Raw genomic sequence first — 18,941 nt, 5'->3', positions numbered from 1 at the left:
CTCTTCCTGCTTGGGACAAAACCTGATACCCTCCTTGAGTTAAATTTTCATAAGTTTTAATTGTTGTTGCTCTTATGAAACGGATAATTCCTTAGTCCTCCACCCCCCACCACACACAGATTGGAGGATTAGCAAGGTGAGGTACTGCCCTAAGGGTACACTCCCTTTATTTCTCTATCTCTTTTAGCACAAACCAAGGGTCCAACATTAAATTATGTGGGTTCTTTTTCTCCTCAAACTGTATCATTTGTTGTTTCTTTTGACACCACTTGCTCATTTTCATTATAGATCTGCATAAGAATGATCACTGGAAATCATGTAACAGAGTCAATATTAGGCTGTTTCGAAATCTCCACTGCCACCGAAATTAGTCTAAAGCTCTACAGTTTAGCACCAGGCAAATTCTTAGAACCAGGGCAAAGGCAACCACATTCTTTGCCAAAATATCACAAAAATGGTCTCCAGCTCATTTACTAATATTGTTCATTCTGAAACCCTTGAGCTGGGCCTCCATAGTGTACATTGCTCTCACCACAACTGTCTTCCAAGCTACTGCTAGGGTTTCCCATTAACCCCCACTTACAGCATTCAACTGCTTTCATAGTCTAAAGTACCAATGCTTCTGCATTTGTCCTAAAACAAGCAAACAAAAAAACAAACCCCAAATGTCTGAATTTTCTGTCCTGTCCAGTTCCCTTAATTGTTAGGTCCCAAAGAAATCGCATAGAGGTCTACATTAGTTATAAACTGATTGGCCCATTAGCTCAGTCTTCTTATTAACTTTTATAACTTATATTAGCCCATTATTCTAGTGTATTTTAGCTACATGGCTCAGTACCTTTTTCAGCAAGGAAGTCACATCTTGCTTCTGTGGCAGGCTCACAACTGTAGAAAGAGCTTCCTTCTTCCCAGAATACTCCTGTTCTCATTGGCCCACCTCTACTTCCTGTCTGGTTGTCCCACCTATACTTCCTGCCTGGCTACTGGCTAATCAGCGTTTATTTAAAACATAATTGACAGAATACAGAACTGTCCCACACCACCCAAACAATAGATAGCCAGGCCTGTCACAGCAATAACCTACTCCACAGTACCAATTTCTGTCTTAGTTACTTTTCTTACTGCTGTGACAAAGCACCATGACCAAGACAACTTAGAAAAGAATGAGTTTATTGGGAGCTTTCAGTTTCAGAGGATTAGAGTTCATGACCATAGTGATGGGGAAAATGGCAGCAGGTAGGCAGGAGCTGGAGCAGTTGTACTTAAAAATAAATGAGGCAACTGGCAAATGTTCTTCTCATTCAGAAGCAGATATGATTGACATAAGTCCCACATTCCTAGCTCCTTATTCCACAGGCATTAACTTCAAGTTTCTCAGGTATTCTAGAAATACATTGTTATGGGGAATTCACCAGAGATGGTCACTCAGACACAATTTACCACCAACTGGAAGTTTTTTGCCAGCTAGCTGGGACTACACCCCAGTGTTCAGGGACCTAGGTGTGCCCTTGAGTGTCCAGAACGTTGAATTTTTAAAGGCAGAAACCATGTCCTGGCATCTCACTTGGCAGACATCCTCCCCTTGGGTTTCTAGAATAGAGTTGGGTAATCTTCCATGGGATTCTCCATCCAGGAGATCAAATTCTAGTTACACCTGAAAAGGCCTCAGTAAAAATAAAACATAGAATGTCTGCACTGTCCTGCCCTCTCACATTCTACTAATTTAATACTTACAGGTCACTAAGACACTTTCTGTATGGAACTGAGAATGGGGTCAGGAAGATCAGTCAAAAAATATTTGCGGAGTCTAAAGTAACGTGTTGTGAGAAAGGCATGATCAGCAAAGAAATGTGCAGAGGGAGAAATAAGATGTCAAACATTAGAGAAGAGGTCAGAGAGTAAAGACAACTGCTGGGTCGGTGACTGACTTTCACAAGGGTTCCTGCAAGAGTAAAACACCTATGATGGAATAAGATTGCTGAGCTGGGGTCGGATCAGAGCTTTCCCCACTTGAGGAGTTTAACATTGTTTGAGATGATCAAGCCATTTAAAGCCATGAGGAGAAAGGACTCGGAAAAGGCTTTGAGAGTCTCGTGGGAGTCAGATGTGGATGAGGCAAGTCTTATTCTATTCATCCACTACTTGGAAGGACCGTGTCACAAGTTCCCTCTAGCCACAGAGAAATATCGCTTAGCTCTACATCCAAGAGGAAAGGATTGAGAGAACCGGCCAGCAGAAAGCTGAAACTTCGTGTGCGGATCAGCTATAGTGGAAGGAGAATGCTAGTCTCTGCAGATGATCTAGAAGCTAAGTTTCGGGTTAGAGCATTCAGGAAATTCTCAGCTGCATGTCTCCCTTTTTGGAGAATCGGAGTGTGACATTAAAGATTCTGGCAAAGCCTGCAACTAAGAGATAAAGCATTTTCTAGCTGTTTTCTGACTTTGAGAAGGTGGGTTTGGTGTGAGCAGGTGATGAGCCTGTGGGTCACACCTCACAAACACCCAGCAGTCCTGGGAGTGCCTCAGGCTCAGGCAAAAATATGTTAGGACTGGAGCTCAAGTTTAGTTTTTTAAAAAGTAAAGCAAGTTATTGGTGGAAAGGGAGAGATTCCCAGCACTGGAACCAAGGTTGACAAAGTCGGGAAGGACAGCAGCCAGCTGATAGGACAGACATCTTTACTGGGAGGTGCAGAGGACTGGACACCTCCCCCCCATACTATAAGGAAGTATAAGAGCGGAGAAATATTGAGGTTTGTGTGATCCCCCCCCCACTCACTTGGCAGGGTTACTGAAAAGACAGTACATTTGTCTAGAACAATGTGTAGGATCTCTCCAAGTCCTGAATGTCTAAACTCCTTTGAAGAATAGAAAATGGATGGAATTCTCCCAAATAGGTTTCACAAATTAGCATACAATTAGATTTGTAAATTAGTAAGTCTCTCTCTCCCAAACCTGATCAGAAAAGGCAGGCCAGTCTTGCTCACTGATTGAACTGCAGTCAGCATCCCACTGGCTCAGTCGGGGCTCTGCCCCCCAACTCTGATTAAGCCTCCCAGCAGGTGGCGGTGCCTGTGATTAGAGTGTTCTGTGAGGCTTGCAGTTTGCATAATGCCTTTGCTCCTTCTCTCCTCAATTCTCATGCCAGGCTGCTGTGTCTCAGGACTGTTCGGTACACAGGGAGTTGGTCACAGAAACCCCATCCTCCAATTTCATGTCTCTGTACTACCTCCTTCATAAGCCTCTACTTACTATGGCTATGGGAATATAGTTTTTTTATTTCTTCATTTTGAAAGAATTTTAAGAACTCAAAAAAGTTCCAGTGGCCTCTCACTACTGTTAACATTTGTTGTATTTACCTGTGTCACTATGTTATGTAATTCTAGTTTTCTAATATTTGATATTTGCTGTAGTTTAAACATGGTTTCCCCCAACAAAAAACTCGTGTTGAGATGTATACTTCTTCAATCCAGCCGTGTTAGGAGGTGGGGCCTAGTGGAATAGCTTTGGGTAGTGGAGACAGAGTCCTTGTGAACAGATTAATACTATCTAGGGAGAGTTCTTCTCTTCTAAGGCTGCTTGTTACAGAGCCAGGCCACATGGTGCCCACTTGCCTTCTACATTATACTGTGGCCCTCCCCAGATGCAGCCACTTGATCTTGGACTCTCCAGCATCCAGAACTGTGAGTCAAATAAACCTCTTTTAAAAAAAAATTACTTAGATAGTGTGGTAGTTTGAATGTAATTGGACCCCATAATCTCATAAGAAGTTGCACTATTAGGAGGTGTGGCTTTACTGGAGTGGGTATAGCCTTGTTGGAGGAAGTGTCACTGTGGGGATGGGCTTTGAAGTTTCCTATGCTCAGGAGACCACTCAGTGTTTCCTTCGACTTCCTGTGGCCTGCAAAGTGTAGGGCATGCTGTAGAACATCGTTTTAAGGTGTGTTACATTTGTTTATGCTGTGGAACATTTGTTTAACGATGTAAAGGTGTGCTGCTTTGTTTATACTGCGTTTGTTTAACTCTGTGAAGCTGTGATTCTCTGCCTGTCTAAAGCACCTGATGGTCTAACATAGAGCTGAACAGTCACTAGCAAGGCAGGAGAGAGGATAGGTGGGGCTGGCAGGCAGAGATTATAATAGAAGGAGAAGGAACAAGGAGAGGGAGCGAGAGAGAACAAGTAGAGGAGGATGCCAGGGGCCAGCCACAGAGTGAAAGTAAGATATACAGAAATAGGGAAAGGCAAAAGCCTGGAGGCAAAAGGTAGATGGGTTAATTTAAGATAAGAAAAGCTGGCAAGAAACAAGTCAAACTAAGGCTGGTAAGTCATTACTAAGAATAAGCCCCAGTGTGTGTGATTTATTTGGGAGCTGGGTAACGTGCCCCCAAAGCGTAAGAACAAAAGAGCAAAGAGTAAAAACAACCAACAACAAGGACATTTAGTTATTCTTCCAGTACCATGTCTGCCTGCATGCCACCATGCTCCCCACCATGATGATAATGGACTGAACCTCTGAAACTGTAAGCAAGCCACCCCAATTAAACGTTTTGAGTTGCCACAGCCATGGTGTCTCTTCACAGCGATAAAAGCCCTAAGATAGAGAAACTGGACTAAGAAAATTCCAGACACTGTGGTATGACTCTCACCATAGTCCCTAAATTGCTTAAGCATGTAGTCCCAGGAACAGGAATGGTCTTTTACACACTCATGGTGTAACCATCAATACCAGGAAGCTTAACACCACCATCAAAATGGTGACTGCAGCATGCACTTGCACAGATTCGGAGTAGAGGCACATGAAGTTTATGCAGTATCTCTCTAGCCCCTAGAATCTTCCCCTGTCCAGGATCATCACTGCATTTACCTGGCAGTTCTGTTTGGTCTCCTTTCAATGCTGTGGAATAGTTAACTATGTAAAGTGTGTTACTTTTGTTTATACTGCAGAATATATCACTTTAGGTGTGTAAAGATGTGTCACGTTTGTTTATGCTGCCTTTGTTAATTTGTTTGCACTGCATTTGTTTAATTACGTAAAGATGTGTTGCATTTGTTTTATCTTGCTTGTCTAAGGCACCTGATTGGTCTAATAAAAAGCTGAACAGCCAGTAGCGAGGCAGGAGAGGGATAGGCAGGGCTGGCAGGCAGAGAGAATAAATAGGAGGCAAACTCTAGGCTTGAGAAGAAGAGGAAAGAAGAAGAGAATGAGGGAGAAGAAAAGGGAGATGTCTAGGGCCAGCCAGTCAGGCAGCTACCAGACAGACCGAGAAGGATGGGGAAGAAGCTGGACTTACAGAAAGAATAGATAAAAAGCCCTGAGACAAAATGTAAAGAGAAACAGGCTATAAGAGCTAGCAAAAAATGAGCCTGAGCGAGGCCAAACATTCGTAAGTAACAATAAGCCTCTGGATCATGATTTGGGAGCTGGTTGGTGGCCCAAAAGAAAAAGCCTAGTATACTTTCATCTGGACAGTTCCTCAGCATTCCTTTGCCTGATTTAACCGTGATGTTTTGTTTGATTGTTGACGTCCAGGCTGGTTACAGGGCTGTTCGGCTTGAGTTTGCTTACTCTTGCTGAGATTCCGTTTGTGCTCTTTTGCCCTGAGTTTCGGTGTTAAGAGCAGAAGCATCTTCCCTGAGGAGGATGCAAAACAAACCTCCTAGCTGCACAAAGCAGGTTTGCCTTCTATTGTTAACTGCTGGAGCAGGTTCGCCCTGCCCCAGAGCTGTTCACTTTTCTGTTTTATGCCAGTGAGGCATTGAAGGCCTTCCAAGCTGTTAGCAGGTCTCATCCCAGTTGATGCCAGCGAAGTCTCATGTTTGCGGCTTAGTTCTGGAGGCAGCAAAGCGCTTCAGGCAAAGGATCCCTGTCTGGGTTTTCATGTTAGTTCTACTGCTTATCTGCCTCCTCTTCTTGAATAAGTGACTCTGAGGCATTAACTTCAGTTTCTATTGAGATATGATGAATTTAACCAATTAGCTTGCAAGGCTGCTGAAAAGATCAAGTAGGATAATCCACAGAGATAGGCCTATCCCTTAGCATGTGCTACACTATCTCTGATTGTCTTTTTCTTCTTTCTTGCCTGTCCCTGGTGTCACCCAGTGTTGTGGCACCCACACAGACATTCCATCAACTGAGTGGTGGCTACTATGGTTTCTTATTCAGTCCCTTCCTGGAATGGCCCTGGACAGAAAGTGGCCTTCGCTAAGGTTTTGCTTTTTCCCTGAATGCCTTCAGCATCCCAGGACTGATGGTTGAGGGCCACCCTAGCTCCAGAGCCCACTGGGAGGTCAACAGAAGCCTAGGTTAAAGTTCAACTCTTCTCTCCAGCTGTTTCTGCTTCCATCACAGGTGTTGATTCCTGTACACACCCCAGTAGGCCACCTGCCCTCTCATCGCAGACTCAGACTTTCCTGGGGAGCTGACCTATGATGCCTGATCACATGTCTTCCTTCAGATGTTTAGTTTGTATGGTTCACTTAAGGGTAAAAAGCTACATTGAAAAATATGTCCAATTTCTGGGCCTGGAGAGACTTCGCAGTGATTAACAGTGCTCCTCTCGCAGAATTTGCTTCTCGGTACCCACACCAGGCAACCCACAACCACTTGTAATCCATCTCCAGTAGATCCAGTGCCCTCTTTAGGCCTTGGTGAGCATACACACACACTTCAGTGTGATGTTTTACTCTTTTGACGTTTTGGGGGACCTGCCACACAGCTCTTAAATACATCACACATGGAAGCTTATTTTTAGTTGTGAATGCCCGGCCTTAGCTTGGCTTGTTTCTTACCAGCTTTTCTTACCCTAAATTATCCCGACTACCTTTTGCCTCTGGGCTTTTATCTTTCTCTCTTTCTGTATAGTTTTCTTTCCTTCTTACTCTGTGACTGGCTGAGTTGCTGACCTTTATGTCTTCATCTCCTTGTTCTCTTGCTCCTCCCAAATTTTCCCTTCTATTATACCCTCTGCCTGCCAGTCCCACCTATCCTTGCTCCTGCCTTGCTATTGGCTGTTCATCTCTTTATTAGGATCATCAGGTGTTTAAGACAGGCTCAGTAACACAGCTTCACAGAGTTAAACAAATGCAGCGTAAACTAAAGTTACACACCTGAAAATAATATTCCACAACATTTGAGCATGATAATGCACACACACAATAGATACATATAAATAAAAATGCAATTAATCTTTTAAAAAAAAGAAGGGATTTTTAATACAGAAAATTGAAGAAAGAAAGATGTGTTTGAAGTCTTCATGTTTTGTAAACACCCTCCCATACTTCCAAGGGTATGTGTGTGAGTGTGGAGATGTCCCCTATGTAGATAGGATTGATCCTATGCTACCTGTTGGGTCGTAACTGTGAGAAATAAAGGTGGCCAGTCCTTGATTCCTATTTTGATAGAATCCATTCACAAATGTGACTGCTTAGGGGAAAAAAGACTTCCTTATAGTTAGGCATGACCTGTGACCTAGTTATGATCAGTGGCATGTGAGAGGAAGTGGTGCGTTGTGTGGGTGGCTTCTGGGTCATGTCCTTGAGAGAGGGACTTGCCTTGTCCCTTGGCAATGTTGGGTTCCCCAAAGTGGCACTTGGGGAGTTGATAGAACCGTTGAGAAGTGAAGTCAACTGAAAAGTCTTTGTCTCTCCATGTACCCTTGAAGTAGATTGTGGGACCCTATCCCTAACTTTTTCTTTCTTTCCTAAGCATGAGATGAATGGTTTTGCCTTGCCATGTTCTCAAGCACTAGGCTCAAAACAATAGGACCAGACAATCATGGAGCAAAACTATAAATAATCCTTTAAGTTGATTACCTTGGGCATTTTGTTGTAGCAACAGAACTGACAGTACAATCCTTAATCTTTCCCACTGTTGACAGTACTAACAGGCTTTCAGTATAAATAGCAGAACTGGTGATTTCTTAATTTTTTTTCACATTAAAGGTCATATATCAACTTCATGTCAGGGTAGTTGAGGTGTTAGATTTCTTATACAGGGGTTGGGGTGGCCAAGAATTACATTGTGCTTAGGTTAAGCTTTAGATGCCCATGAGGTACCAGGTGAGAGTTCAAGGGTACCATTGGAATGTGGGTCTGGTCCTATGTGGTAAGGGGCTTTCTTCTCTCACATCTAAACTTGCAAGTTTTTTTTTGTTCCTAAATTTTATTTATGAATTAATACAAAACATTCCAGACCAATGTGCCTTAATCCTCCTCCTCCTCCTTTTCATCCTGTTTAATCTGGAAGTAACGCAGCTCATAGCTCTCTGTGCTGTTGGCGACAACATGCAACCAGTCTCGGAGATTGTTCTTCTTCAAATATTTTCTGGTGAGATATTTCAAATACCTTTTGGAGAAAGGCACCTCAAGTGACAATGATCTTGCTCTTGCTCTGTTCCATGGCCACAACCCCTCGGCTGAGATTCCCATCTTTGCCGTTCACCTTGATTCTCTCCTGAAGGAACTACTCAAAATTAGCAGCGTCCACGATCCCATCTTCTACAGGGCAGTGCAATCAAGGGTGAACTTCAAAACCTGCTTTTTTTTTGCCCCCCTTCACTGCAAGCTTTCTCACAGGCGCCATGGTGGCAGAGGAGGCAGAAAGGGCAACTTGGAAGTTTTTATGAACAGTCCTGTTTTCCATTTTTTTTTTTTTTTTTGGTATTCAAGAGGACATGGCTGCTCCTAAGTATGGTGGAGGAGAAACTTTATGATAGATATTGTTACGAGCTGGAGGGGCTTCAGCTCCAGGTTCTTTTCGAGTAATATCTATGAGGACTCTGTGCCCTTTTCCCTAGAAAGTGATGAGTAACCAGACCAAGCAAGAGAATTGTCTTTATAATGATTCTTTACTAGCAACTTCAATATCCAATATATCAATGGGGTTTACAATCTTAATAGGCATGGGGGATTGATAATGGGCAACACAGAGGCAATTCAATATCACAATTATTAATCCTACTAAACCTAATCCATAAAACCAATTCATAACCTTAATCTAACTTATCACTTATTCATAAAACACTTCTTAATCTTAATACAACTTATCCATTACTTATCTATAAAACACTTCTTAACCTTAACTTATCCATTAAGATTTCCTAATCTTATCAATTATACATAAGATATCTCTTAACATTTCACACACTAAACATATCTATATCTATATCTATATCTAGATCTAGATCTAGATATAGATAGATAGATAGATAGATAGATACACATCTATGCTCTTCTCTTAACATTTCATACATGCATGAAATAGCATCATATGACCTGGTATTCTTCAGCTTAAAAGGACTTTCTGAATTTCTTCAGACTGTACTCCTGACCGCACTGGGGGCTGGATAGTGAGGCTCTACTCTTGACCCCATAGTCTGCGCTTGGTGTAATGGTTGTTCTGTATCTTTAAGAGACAAGCCACACCCACTCCCTCCCCTATGTGCTGAGGCAGGCTGATCTTCAGCTTCTGGCCTGAGCTCACTCTCTTTTCTATCTTCCTCTCAGAGAGGCAGCTTCGCTTCTGCCTCTCTCCCCGCTTCTCCTCTTCTCTCTCTCTCTCTCTCTCTCTCTCTCTCTCTCTCTCTTCCCCCACTTCTTCTTTCCCCCTCCATAACCCCCTGAATAAATATTCAACCTCAAAAAAATCATAAAATTTGTGCCGTGACTCGGATAGGCTCTTCCACTCCAGTTCCTTTCCAGAGATTGGGATCCTGAACCAGGTTTTTTCCTACTCCCACCACCGGCTTCCATTGGTAAGTTTCCCCCATTCTGCTATGGTTGCTTCCCTCAGCTTAAATTGTGTTTGGAATGGCCCGGGGCCAATCTGCTTGTGACTGAGGGCCCAGGGTCCCTCAGATCCTTCTTTCTCTCTCTCTTTTTTTTCCCATTTGTTTTCTTTCCTTTTTTCCCCCTTGCTGTAAAAGGCTGCTTGGAGCGGCCACTGGCCTCTCTGGCTTCTGAGTCACCCCGACCGGATCCAGCCAGACTATAGTACCTCACCCAGAGTCAGGGGATGCCTGGCTCATGGGTCCTGGGTGTTTGCGCCAATTTGCACCCCACCTATACAAGGAGACGTCCCCGTTATAGGCCTTGTGGTGTCGCTGTTTCACGGGTTTTCACAATTTCAGCTGTGGATAGCAACCATCCATGTCTGTGCCCCCACTTTTTTCAGTCCCAGCCTTTTGCTCCCCGCTGCGGCTTGTGGCATGGCGACTTGTGGCATGGCAGCTCAGCGACAGGGCAGATCATGCCTCTAGGTCTCTCTTATTATTAAGCTTAAAATCTCTACAGCTCAAAAATTGTGGCTTTTCCATTTCTTATTGAGCTTAAAACCCCTACAGCTCAAAAATTGTGGGTTTTTTTCACACAACATGTGACTGCTGCCATTTTGACTGAGATCATGTGACCTCACCACCATCTTAACTGTCAAGTGACTTCACCGCCATCTTAACTGAGTGACTTTTCCATACAACATGTGACTGCTGCCATTTTGATTAGGTCAGGTAACTTTGTCACCATCTTGGCTGAGGGCCATGTCAGGTGACTCAAATTCCTCCATCTTTACTGAGGTATTACCTGTCTGGATCCCCAGTATTAACTTTATTGTATGGGCGACCTTACCACCATCTTAAGAGCCAGGTCAGGTGACCAAGTTCTCCTATCTTTACTGAAGTATACCCTGCCTTGTTCCCCCAGTTTTCACTAAATTCCTCTTGTTGACTCTGTTACATGTGTTTTGTGCAGTGGCATGCCTTTGGTAGGGCCCACCAAGAGCATCCACTTTGCTCAATCCCTGTTCACTCTCTCTGTATGTAATAATTGTTCATTGCATCTCATTTCAAACTAGAAAATCAGTAAGTCTCATGCCTTAAACTGGAATGTACTTTTAATTCTCTCACAAAAATGCCTTATATTGAAAATATATTAAGCTGTTCTCTACTATTGTCAGTTCTGTCATTAACCTTATATTACAAGTAGATTTTTCTTCTTTCTGTCCTTTTATGAGTGTAAATCTTACCTGTTAAGTTGAGAGCCAGTGCGGTCAAGCTCAGACTCAGCTCTCCAGGCAGATTCTATACTGTAGTTATATCTGATAAACAGCCTTCAACTGATCAGAGATCTGGGGAATGTAATATTTAAATATTTAATTATTAAAAAAACCCTTTTATAACAAAAAGAGACAGGTTGGCTCCTAACAGCAGCACTCTATTTCCTCCAAAGAAGACAGAAGACAAATGGGCTTAGAACAACACCCATCTGCAGTTCGTTTCCACTGTCAAGCACTGACCATTGGGCAAAACTGTCTTTCATCTAAACTAAAGATCTCCTGATGTGAACAGAATCACTGGAATTGACAGCCTAGCTGCTCAGGTCAAGGTAGGCCTGTCTTTCTACAGATTTCTTAACCCACAGGATCTTCTGGAGCCTAGCAGGTCTTGTGCTAAACAGCAAAGGTCAAGTGCAACCTTCAGTGACCATGGAGGACCCAAAAAAAGAGTAGCTCTGGATGCCAACCAAGTAAGTTCTCTCTCATTTTTTAATCAGTAACTCAAGTTAAATCTTATCCTTCTCAAAGATCTCTGACAGTTTGATAGCTGAGAAGTTTCGCCAGGTTATCTCACCAAACAAATTTCAAATCAAATTTCTCTCTTATGCTGCCTTTCATAATCTTAAAAATACTTTTTATTGTACAAAAATATGTCACAGTCATTATACATTATTAGTCATTATGTGTCTAAAACTTCTGTTTTCACAAACCCAAAAAATTCTTGTGAGTTCCAGAGAGCCAAATTAAAGGATTCACCTTAAACAGGTCAGATACATCCCCCTCAATTCCCTGATCCTAAATTTTTTTTCCTTAATTTAACTTTGTCCTCTGTTCTGCCAGTACCTTAACCAGGTATAAGAGACACCAGACATTTCCATGCCACAAACACCAGACAGGAGCAAAGACACCAGCTATGCCAGTATGTGGCCAGCACCCAGCCTTCTCAAGTTCCCCCCAAAGACAACGCCCACAAATAAGCAGGAAGCAGTCTTGAGAATCCGCCGCCCCAATTCCTTTGACCTGTGGTGCCTAACCGCCTGCTTATTTTTTTTAATAAAAAAGAGATGGGAATGTAATGGTTGTTCTGTCTCTTTAAGAGACAAGCCATGCCCACTCTCTCCCCCAGCCGCTGAGGCAGGCTGATCTTCAGCTTCTGGCCTGAGCTCACTCTCTTTTCCGTCTTCCTCTCAGAGAGGCAGCTTTGCTTCTGCCTCTCTCCTCACTTCTCCACTTCCCCCCTTCTCTCTCTCTCTCTCTCTCTCTCTCTCTCTCTCTCTCTCTTTCTATCCCCCCTTGTTCCTCCCCCCTCCATAACCTGAATAAATATTTAACCTCACTCTGCATGTCGTGTCCATCCATGTCTCTGTCTCCTGCCTGCCCGCCATGTGTCTCCCTGCCTGGGCCTGCAGAGGAAGGTTGCTGGTCTGGGCTTGGTCCCTGGAGGTTGCTGGCCTGGGCCTGGTCCCACCGAGGTCGTTGGTTTGGGCCTGCTCCCACAGAGGTGCTAAGGGAAAATGCTTTATCTTGGGTGTACACTTGAAATTTCTAGGCCCATGGTCCTCTCATAGGAGAGAGAGATGCTAGCCTCGGGAATAGGCAGGCAGGGAAACAGGATGTTGCTTTACAGTGATTATCTGGAATCCCTTTGACCTGTGAGAGATGGATCCGAGTCAATTCCCTGAAATTTACAAGAATTTATTTTCAAGTTTACAGAAAGGGTTGAATGTTTTCGATATGTTCGTATTACTACTGTACTGAAATCCACATTGTGGAAAGAGCAGTAAACTCGTGCCTTTGCTTCATAGAAAAAGCCTGGGAACCCAGAAATGATTTAGGGTCAAAAGTGTTAACTCTCTTTCCTGGGGCTGGATATACAGATTGGACAGAGGTGTTCTTAGCACAATTGAGAAGGGTGTTAGACCTGTTCTTAGAAAACAAGCAAAGGAAATTTAAAATCTTTAGCTTGTGACTATAATATTAGCAGTGCTTTACCAGAGCTAGATGAACAACTTCTCAGAGAGAGGATATGGGGTAAAGGGAACACTTCTCCATTGCTGGTGGGAGTGCAAACTGATACAGCCACTTTGGAACTCTCAACGGATGAATCTAAATGGGCTAAAAGACACTTAAGGAAATGCTCAACATCCTTAGCCATCAAGAGAAATACAAATCAAAACAACTCTGAGATTCCATCTTACACCTACCAGAATGACCAAGATCAAAACCACTGATGACAACTTATGCTGGAGAGATGTGGGATAAAGGGAACACTCCTCCATTGCTGGTGGGAGTGTAAACTGGTACAGCCCCTTTGGAAATCAGTATGGCAACTTCTCAGAAAATTAGGAAACAGCCTTCCTCAAGACTCAGCAATACCACATTTGGATACATACCCAAAGGATGCTTAATCATACCAAAAGACACGTGTTCAACTGTGTTCATAGCACCATTATTTGTAATAGCCAGAACCTGGAAACAAACTAAATACCCCTCAACCAAAGAATGAATAAAGAGGGTGTGGTACATTTACACAATGGAGTACTACACAGTGGAAAAAAATAATGACATCTTGAAATTTGCAGGTAAATGAATGGATTTAGAAAACACTATATTGAGTGAAGTAACCAAGACCCAGAAAGACTGGGTCATTCACTCATAAGTGGCTTTTAGACATAAAGCAAAGAAAACCCAACCTACAATTCACAACCTCAGAGAACCTAGACAACAAAGAGGACCCTAAGAGAGACATACGTGAATCTAATCTACTTGGGAAGTAGAAAAAGACAAATTGGAAGCTTGGGAATTATGAGAGGGGATAGAAGGGGGGAGGGGAGGAAGTAAGGGAAGCAGAGAAAAATATACAGCTCAATAAAAACAATTAAAACAAAACAACATATCAGAACTCTGTTGATTGTTAAAACTTTGAACTTTTAGCTGGGTGTTGGTGGCTCATGCCCTTAATCCCAGCACTGCCCAGGGAGTCAGAGGCAGGCAGATATCTGAATTTGAAACAGCCTGTTCGAACAGAGTAAGTTCCAGAACATCCAGGGCTACACAGGGAAACCCTGTCTTATCTGAACTTTTGACGTGTCAGTCTAACATAGCATAGTGAGGGAAAGCGTGTCTCAGTGTTTATATCTGTGTATGCTAAAACACCTTCTCAGATCCTCACAACTTGTTTCATCTTTTACGTCCTCAAACCTTCACAACTCGTATTTCTATGCCTTAGAACATTTTCTTTGACCCTCAGACTTTATACCTCAAGTTTTCCCATCTAGCTACTTACCATGAGACACAGGTGGTTGATTACTGACAGTATCACTGTAAAACAAGTTTCTTTGTATAAAGGATTAGTAAAAAGTTCCTTTGAAACTTGTTTTGTGGATTTATATCTTTTTAGATTCTGGTAACAACGTAATCTGTCTTTCTCAGCTGGAGGTCCAGGAAAGTGAGTCTTGAGGCCCGATCTTCCACGTGAAGAGAGCCGAAGGGGCAGCCGAAGCCTTGGGGATGGGGCTGACATGCTTGCAGCTGTTAAAGCTACAGTTAGTATCATCATCAGAATCCGAGAAGGATAAATTGTAGCTGGAAGTATAATCGACGTGGCCCATGTATCGGTTAAGATGACAGACCTCCCCATAACCTAGACGGGTTACCTTAGGCTCCGCTGGTCTCCATGGTTTTGTTGGTGCCGCAGTCGTGGGTCCCCAGCTGTTGGAAGGGACAGCATCTAACCTTCAGTTGTCATACAGAGTAGTGGGCCTTTGACTGTCAGATGTAGGTCTGAGGAATTTTTCCTGTAGAGGAATGTGGGAAAACTGACCTTACTTTGACCAGGCAAACTAGGGCAATTAACCCGAAAGTGTGCACAGTTTGATTAGAACCCTGGCAGCAGGCGAGGCTTGGGGGCAGTTCTGGTCAATAGTTAGCGTTACCACAATACAGGTGGAATGGATATGCCACATATTCTTCCTTGGAGACCACTGGGCTCCCATTAGGAAGGACATTTGTTCTATAATTATTAAACATTTTAAATGTCATATTTAACAAATCTCAGAAGAGTCTGAGGACTATCTATCTATTAAGTATATTTTATTTGCCTGGTTTAGTCTTGGAAAACACATGCCGGAGAGTAAATAAGGCTTGTTACTAAATGAATAGTTTACAAGTTAGAACTTATATAAGTTAGAATTTTACAGCTTTAACCCTGTTATGTTCGAACTTTAAAATTTTGAGTTGAAGATTTAACTGAAGATCCTTTAGCAACAAAATAAATCATAAATGCACTAACTTTCATCCATAGAAAGACTGGGAACTTTATTGATCTTTTATAGGGTACCATTATAAAACAGCATAGTTTTTTTTGTATGATGTAGTTTATTCAAATAGCTAAAGCTTAACAAAGTGTGAAAAGACAAAGAAGCTAGACAAATATTACTGTGAATCTGAGTAGACCTTGGGAATCTTATTTATCAAATATACCTAATTTATCAAATGTATTGTTACTTATCTAAATTCTCTAGAAGCCTGGTGTTGAACAGTTAGCAAAGACATAAGTAGTTAGGTGTAAATCTCTAGGTTAGCTGCTATTAATCTACATATGTAGTTAGGTGTAAATCTCTAAGTCAGCTGTTACTAATCTACATAAGTAGTTAGGTGTAAATTTCTAAGTTAGCTGTTATTAATCTGAGTAGACCTTTATAACCTTAAAATTTATCCTCAAACAAAAATCCATACCAATCCAAAATATTTTGGAGACCTGCTGTTGTTTCCTTAGTCTAAAAAAGGAGAAACAATGATAAACAGAGAGCTCATTAGGACTAAGAAGTTTTATACTTGTTGGTTAATACAAAAATCCATACCAATCCAAAATAGCTTAGGGACCTGTTGTTTCTTTAGTCTAAAAAGAATACAATGATAAACTAAGAGCTCACTCGGACTGAGACGTTGTATAGTTGTTGCTTTATGCCATGTGGTCGTCTCAAGATGATAAAGTTACATGGCATGTACTCTTTAACCTTAGTAGAGATGGCTGCCGGTCAATCTTGATGAAGTCATCAGCCAAGATGGAGGAGGGCTGCATGGTTGCTATTTAAAAACATCTATTTTCCCAAATAAGAGCGGAATTTAAGTTACTCATACAGCATAATCCAAATCAGAGTTAAATCACATATATACCCATGTATATATAGATTTTTTACTATAAGTCTTTAGTTACAAATTTTAAGCCAAATTTTGTTACAGGTTTTATAGATTTTTTTTTAAACCATACCCAGTGAATTTACAATTCCTGAGATAGAGTTTACAGTTACAGCATAGTCAGAATACATAGAAAGAAATCAAAGAGAGAAAAGATTTTTTTTTTTTTTAGTAAATTTTATTAAATTATAAAAGTTTCCATTTCCACCCCCCCTCCCAACACCCTCCCACTCCCCCTACTCCCCCTCCTCCTCCCTCTTCGTCCCCCAGGGCGGTCAGGGTTTCCTGCCCTGTGGGAAGTTCCAGTTCCTTCCCCCTCCCTCCAGGTTCAGGAAGGTGAGTGTCCAAACAGACTGGATCCCCAAAATCCATTATATGTAGAGGAAACAGGTCCCAGTGTCATAGTCAATGGCTTTTCAGAAAGACTTCGGGTCAGCCACAGTCAGAGAATCCGGCCAAATTCGGAGAGTCTGGTTAGATCACGTCCTCTTTCAGTCCCAGTCCAACTGGCCTTGGTAAACTCTCATCAGATCCGTTCCCTTGTATCAGTGGGTGATGGCATCCCTCGCAGTACTGACTTCGTTTTTCATGTTCTTCCTCCTTCTGCTCCTCATTTGGACCTCGGGGGGCTCAGTCCCGTGCTGCAATGTGGGTTTCCGACTGTATCCATTGTTGGTGGGAATGCAAACTCGTGCAGCCACTGTGGAAATCAGTGTGGCGGTTTCTCAGGAAACTGGGAGTCAACCTCCCTCAGGACCCAGCAATTCCACTCTTGGGAATATACCCTAAAGATTCCCGATCATACTACAAAAGCATTTGTTCTACTATGTTCATAGCAGCACTATTTGTAATAGCCAGAACCTGGAAACAGCCTAGGTGCCCCTCAATAGAAGAATGGTTAAAAAAGGTGTGGAACATATACACATTAGAGTTTTACTCAGCGGTAAAAAACAATGACATCTTGAATTTTGCATGCAAATGGATGGAAATAGAAAACGCTTTACTGAGTGAGGTAAGCCAGACCCAAAAAGAGGAACACGGTATGTATTCACTCATAAGTGGATTCTAACCATAATTAAAGGTCTTTGAGCCTATTATTCGTGATCCTAGAGAAGCTAAATAAGAAGATGAACCTGATGAAGATTATTTAGCTATCCACCAGGAGGTAGGAAATAGACAAGAGTCCCAGGTAACCTCGGGTGCATGGGGGGGAGGGAGGGTCGATGGAAGGGGAGAAGGTTAGAGAGAAGGGAGTAGGGGAAGAAAGGGGAAAGCTTGGTGGCCTGGGATGGGGGGGGAGGGAGGAATGATGAACAAGGGATCAGGGAAGATTATATTTCAACTAAGGGACCCATTTTAGGGTTTACAGGAGACTTGAGTATATATGGGATCCCAGGTCCAAGGAGAGATCCCCCAGATTGCTCTCTGGACAGAGGAGTGGGTGCCTGAATCGGCCGTGGCCCATGTCCATACTGATGTATATTTTGCTTATCACCATAGATCCTGCATCTGACGAGAGAAAAGATTTTTAAAGCCAGGCAGTGGTGGTGCATGTCTTTGATTCAAGCACTCAGGAGGCAGAGATAGGTGGATCTCTGTGAGTTCAAGGCCAGCCTGGTCTACTACAGAGCTAGTTCCAGGACAGGCTCCAAAGCTACAGAGAAACCCTGTCTTGGAAAACCAAAAAAAAGGGGGGGGGGAAGAGTGGGAAGTAGAACCTAGAGCTGAGACTTTTGGAAGTGTGGAGCAGAGCGAATTTAGACAGAAGAGATTTGGAGATCACTGGTGTAGTCATTAACAGTTGTGAGAATTTGAAAATCAGGTGTATCAGTCTGGGGACATTGATCTGTACTGAGGCCAAGCTGAGAAATAAAATCTGAGTCAGGGAAGGAGGGAGGGAGAGAGAGAGAGAGAGAGAGAGAGAGAGAGAGAGAGAGAGAGAGAGAGATACAAAATGGAATGCGGAGTACAGAGGTACAGAGGGGGGGGTGTACCTATAAGCTTGCAGAGGGAGCTAAGAGTTGAAGCAAGCTGTAGGACTGTAGTCCTGAGAAGAGACACCCAGGAGAGTGCAGGGAAAGAGGGAGTCAGTAAGTGTAGTAGAGAGACCCAGGCAGTTGTAACAAGTTGTCCACATGGTGGGAGCCCCAAGGCTACAGCAGGTTCCAAGAGCCAGAGAGACATTTACAAGACAGAGATGCAGAATCAGACTCTAGAATTTGGGATTAAATTTTGTGAGTGGCAGAAGCCAGCAGAAATAAAGGATCTGTATATTCCTTAGGAGAGTCAGATCAGCAGCTTGGTTTGGAGCAGCCTAGTTACTTGAGGAGAGAACTTGTTTATGTCACTCCTGGGTTTCAGCAACAGATGAATGAAAAATAAATAAAAATGAAAGAAACATAACTACTCCTAGGTATGGTGGAGGAGAAAGGTTATTGTGTATAAAAAGCATAGCCAGAGGGAGGCAGGGATATAATATGAGTCCAGAGTGGACGTGAAATCCAGGGTGTACCTGACCCTACGACATGTGAGAATATGGAGGAGGGGAAGCAAAGGGGAACCAGGAGCAGCAGATAGGAGGCCCAAAAGAGAACAGACATACAGAATCAGGTAACCAAAATGGTTGGATTATATTAGCAGTTTAGGGTAGGCGGCAAGTATGCCAGGCAGGAGGGCCCACCCAGTACCAGGTAGGGAC

The 18,941-nt window shown here is 42.8% G+C and overlaps 1 long non-coding RNA gene and 1 pseudogene across 1 annotated transcript; one reads left to right on the top strand and one right to left on the bottom strand.

Moving 5' to 3' along the window:
- Positions 1 to 8,199: 8,199 nt before the first annotated feature.
- Positions 8,200 to 8,578, bottom strand: LOC125388522 (large ribosomal subunit protein eL22 pseudogene; annotated as a pseudogene).
- Positions 8,579 to 9,590: 1,012 nt separating this feature from the next.
- On the top strand, positions 9,591 to 12,380 carry LOC146894159 (uncharacterized). Its single transcript, XR_015002249.2, has 2 exons — positions 9,591 to 9,749; positions 11,218 to 12,380. It is a non-coding gene; the product is annotated as an uncharacterized LOC146894159 (long non-coding RNA).
- The last annotated feature ends 6,561 nt before the right edge of the window (positions 12,381 to 18,941 follow it).

This window comes from Myodes glareolus, chromosome 6 (assembly GCF_982192425.1).
Source record: "Myodes glareolus chromosome 6, mMyoGla1.1, whole genome shotgun sequence".
Lineage (NCBI taxonomy): Eukaryota > Metazoa > Chordata > Mammalia > Rodentia > Cricetidae > Myodes > Myodes glareolus.
This window is presented reverse-complemented; position numbering and strand designations above follow the sequence as displayed.